The 5062-nt window shown below is 47.6% G+C and overlaps 1 pseudogene; it reads left to right on the forward strand.

The window, feature by feature from the left end:
• The first annotated feature begins 179 nt into the window (after positions 1-179).
• Positions 180-1074, forward strand: LOC114828046 (uncharacterized; annotated as a pseudogene).
• The last annotated feature ends 3988 nt before the right edge of the window (positions 1075-5062 follow it).

Genomic DNA, 5062 nt, shown 5'->3' on the forward strand with positions numbered 1-5062 from the left:
AGCTGAGTCTCCCAATAGGACTTCATTCCTTGGTGTTCGCCATGAGGCCGAAGACAAATAGCATCATGCGAGTAAAGCGGAAAGCAAGAGTAGCTGAAAATACAGGGCAGTCTGAAGCAGTTGCGAAACGGCCGAGAACATCAAAGGAAAGAGTCCGCGAGATGCGTGTTCGTCGGGCAATGGCCCAGTCACCAGAGGCCACAACTGAAGATATTGGTGCGCTGAGTTCTATCCCTGAAGTTGGCAATGTGAGTCGGCAAGAATCGGTACATTTCATGCGTCAGGATAGCGATACTACGAAATGAGCTGAGTGTCTTCAGAAATAATGCTGCGAATTTCGATGGAGGTACCGAATGCACGAGGAATGCGGCTTACGAATATAGGTGGAAAAGAGCGACGCAGCGATTCAAAAATATATTCCTTGACAACGAGTTCGGGCATTAATGCGATGTCTGTGATCGCCTCTGGTTTCTCCGCGATCTCAAAACAGTGAATCCTAGTATGGCGATGTTTCTGCGAGACCATTTCGAGAACGAGGATACCACGGTCTTCAAGCTATGCGGTAATTGTTTCAGAGTGTGTCGGAAATTTAAAATCCCACCTCTCAGTAAGACCAATGGATATCAATATCCAGCGAAGCCGACGTACTTGCCGAAATTAGATCCTCTATCGGAACGTCTCGTGTCACCGCGGATACCATATATGCAGATCCGTCGTTTACGTCGTAATGGTTGCTACGGCATAGTCGGGCAAGTCATAAACGTGCCCGTCGATGTGAATACCATGGTCTTGTCATTGCCACGGTCACTTGATGACGACTATGCTTTTAACGTGAATCTCAAAAAGAACATCATTCACAAGTCTTCGTATTTGAGTGGCTTCGTGAAAAAATCAACCATGAAATCTTGGCTTCAGTTCCTGATTGACCAACCGCTATACAGATACTATGGTATAACTGTTGATTTCTCGAAGCTCAATGAGTCTGTCCCCTCTGCCGAGTCTGCCCATGTTTCGGCAACTAATTTCGATATCGAGAAGTCAATACGGTCACAGAACCAGAATCGGAGATTTTGAATGCACTTCATCAGGGTGAATATACATTTGAGCGCAAATCCGATTTGAGCGCAGGTATGATTTGAGCGCGAATGCGATTCGGGCGCGGAACCGATCTGGGCGAAAGTGCGAACCGAGCGCGAGCCAGTTTGAGCGCAGCCAACTTGAGCGCAGTCAATACGAGCGCGAATCAATTTTAGCGCGAGCTGATCCGAGCGCGGCCTATTTGAGCGCGGCCGATTTGAGCGCATTGAAGACCATTCGTTGTCACGGGGTCAATTAATTTATATCTCATATATAACGATAGGTACATTTGCTCAACTAATCCCTCGTTCAAACAACGAACAATATGAGGCAGGGAGTAAAGTCTTCCTTCACAATTTCTCACCTCACAGTCTCTCTACTTGTCAAGTTTCAATTGGAAGTCAAGCTCACTACTTGAACTTTAAATTATGCGCGATCTTTCGTAGGTATTTTACAGTATCCATTGTGCCATAGGAGTTTACTATTTCACTCAGACGCGCAGTCAAGTTGCGGTAAACTTTCTTCTGCGATGTCCATGAACCTTGCGAGCGTGAATTGTGAACCGTGTACTCCGTTTTACCTTGCTCCAATTGCAGTTTCTCAACGAGCGTTGAGAATGATGGGTGCCGACTAGTGAACCGGCCCGCGAAATTGGAATGCCATCCTTCCAAGTTGTTGTTGGTCCGAGCCATGCCCTCCTTCGCCACGAGGAAAAGACTCCACCATTCAACTTTGAAAATAGGAGGATGACGGGCCCGACCGACCCAAGTTGACTCGAAGTAATCGATGAAGTTCTTCAGAAGCTCCGAGTTCTGTTGTACAAAGTCAGACTCCAAGAGAGCGTTGTAGTTCTCACTCAAATCTGCGACCGGAACAAAGACTAGCGCGGCAAACATTCGGATTTCAAGCGTGAAATCGCACGATGCTTTATACGTTCTAAGAAGATCGGCGTCCGACTGTATGCGGCGCCACAACGCTTGATTAAAGTGGAAAGCACAACCTACAATCCCGGCTGCCGGGAAAGCTCTCTCGAGCTGCTGAATCATGGCAACCTCAAAGTCTGTATGAATGGCTTGTGGATCGAAACCATCCAGCGAGTCCACGATCAGATCAAGCAGTTTTCGATATGTATACGCCTTCTTATCAGGCAGGAGCGCAAACACAGCCGGAACCACGTTCCCGTCATGAAGTCGCACATGAATCGAGCATAGCTGCGTAAAGTGAACCGGTGAAATCTTGAACGTACCATCCAGAAACTATTCTGGACATTCCCTAAGGAGCCTCAGATTTGCGGCTGTAGAGAACACTATCATTCGATCCGGATCTGTCGGTCCGGAATCCAAAAGCAAGAACGCTTCTCCTTTCGACGTCAACTGGAAATTGACGAGAATTTCACTGATGATATATGTTACAGCAGATATCATCGATGCAGGACGATAACACTTCCGCCGGAATACCTTCTCAGCGTCCGTGATTCTTATGTCCTGGCGCGATTGAACAACAATTCTTGGGTTCGGATCGACTTTCCTTCGGACGTAAGACACCTGTTTTCGCAGAAGAAGTATATTCGGCATTTGACCTATAACAGCCTCTGAGGAAAGCGTGCCGACCAGCTTGTCGACGATAACTGAGGTTCTACTGTCGCTATCGGCTTTCAAGGCAGCCTCGTGCAGCTCGTTGACGTTTCTCCGAACTTCGTTTGCGACTGGGTCCGGAGCGTGGTCATGGTCCGGAAAAACCTGCATAAAGACCGGCGTGAAGCGGGGGTCGGAGCAAACTGAGTTCCTTCCGTAATACATATATGTACATGGTCACATCGTCTCATGTCTATGCAGAACTGACCGAAACTCTTTCTTCTTTGATCTCTGCTCGACTGGAGCAACCTTTCTTCAAACATCGCCACTTTTTCCGATCCTGCCGAAACTGATGGCCATCGTAGAGCAACAGTGGTTTTCCTCTGGTCGAAGTCGCATATTCAATCGGCATGATGAGTTTTATCTGTCTCAGTTAGCCTCAGTGAAAATCGAACGGACTCGCGTTCTCACACGTCGAGCACCGAACGTCGCGAATGTCGCCAATTTCGTCAATGTCGCCGCCTATGTCGCCGAGACGCACTGCGAACGGCGCGCATTTCGAATTTCTAGTACACGCTTTTCTCAATGCGCTGAAGCTTGACTTTCAATTTGAAAGGCGTGTGATTTAACCAATTCCCCGACGGCTGATTCTGTCAATATTCACGTCGATCGGAAGCTATCGGCGTCCCCTGCGAGCTGCTGAGATGCGCGCTTAAGCAGCGGTGGATCGCGATCTCCCGGAGTCGGAGATATCTTTTTCGGAAATCAACACCAGGAAAACGAATCGTCTGATGCCAGGACGGTGCGCTCAAATCGGCCGCGCTCAAATAGGCCGCGCTCGGATCAGCTCGCGCTAAAATTGATTCGCGCTCGTATTGACTGCGCTAAAGTTGGCTGCGCTCAAACTGGCTCGCGCTCGGTTCGCACTTGCGCCCAGATCGGTTCCGCGCCCGAATCGCATTCGCGCTCAAACCATACCTGCGCTCAAATCGGATTCGCGCTCAAATGTATATTCACCCTTCAGCAGACCATGATTTGGAACGAAGACCATTGTTTAGATATCGCTCCCGGACAGTATAACAGGGCCGAGAGCTTATTATTTGATACTCATGCGGAGGAGCTGTCTATCAGTATCAGTATTTTAGATAAGTATCAGTATTTCTTCCGCTCATGAATCTCATCTTTCTCATAATCTATAAACACAAACAATTAGCGAAATCCGAGAAAATTTCCTCCAAACGCATAACCTGAATGAAATAGTTATCTTGAAAGACGGCGAGGATTCGAGTCCAATATTGACATCGATGCCGTCACGCGCGAAAACGCTCGCGCCACGTGACAACTCACTGATCGCGACGTACTGATCACGATCGTAGCGAGTTGGAGAGATCGTATCGAAAGAAAGCGAAAGTCAAATCTGTCCACGAACTAGAATATCGGAGCTGAGCTCGTCACGAGGAAAAGGGAAGTCCAGAGTAACGTTGTTGAGGACACTCAAGAGAGGAGGCAAGTTATTCCGATTATCCTTATCTATATGCTTGAAATCTCATCAGACAACGGAGAGATCAATGGAAGCTTGGCGAAACACCAAAGCTCGTTATGTCGCTCGAGTCAGAATCTATTGGACGTGTCGTCGAAGGTTGTGTGCAGTCGAAAACCGCGATCCGACATTGGAAGAAGAATAACGAGGAGGGTACTATCTTCACCTTCATCTTGGCCGATAATTCGGAAACGATTCAGGTCGTGGCATAAGGTGCTGTGTGCGACTCCTTCCATCATCAAATCTCAGTCGGAAACTGCTATCGCATCAATGTCATTGAGACGAAGCCGAGTAATCCCGCGTACAATCAGGCCACGGCGAGTTTCGAATTACGTCAGATTATTACCGAAGTACATCAGATGCAATTCTGATCGCTTATCTCAAATCATGACACCCTTCATAATCTCGAATCAAGATGAGACAGCAACTGATGAAAATGATTCATTATACTAGATGAGTCAAGTCAAACCCATCGAGGGATCCGGCTTCCCAAAGAATTTGAATAAGATGATCACCGTCCTCGAAATACTCCACACGGAGAGTAATAAGATGATCGATCTGATCGCGGTTACAGTGTAGGACCGCCGCAAACTCTCATGTGTCGCGATGGCATTCAAAGAAAGAAACAAAACGTTGAGCTGATAGACGATACTCTCAAGATCGTGAATCTAGGCCTCTGGGTGAATGCTGTCGACATTATGGATTACACGGAAGGCCAATGTGTCGCGGTAACCAACTTACAAGTCAAAGAGTTCCCCGGAAAAAAATCCTGAATTCTTCGTCGAGTACAGTCGTGGACCGCAAGTTTTCAAATGAAGATACGGAACATCTCTAAGTTTGGTTCATCAGTCTATCATGCCACGGAGAGGTC

Source organism: Galendromus occidentalis, unplaced genomic scaffold, assembly GCF_000255335.2.
Source record: "Galendromus occidentalis unplaced genomic scaffold, Mocc_1.1 scf7180000077006, whole genome shotgun sequence".
NCBI lineage: Eukaryota > Metazoa > Arthropoda > Arachnida > Mesostigmata > Phytoseiidae > Galendromus > Galendromus occidentalis.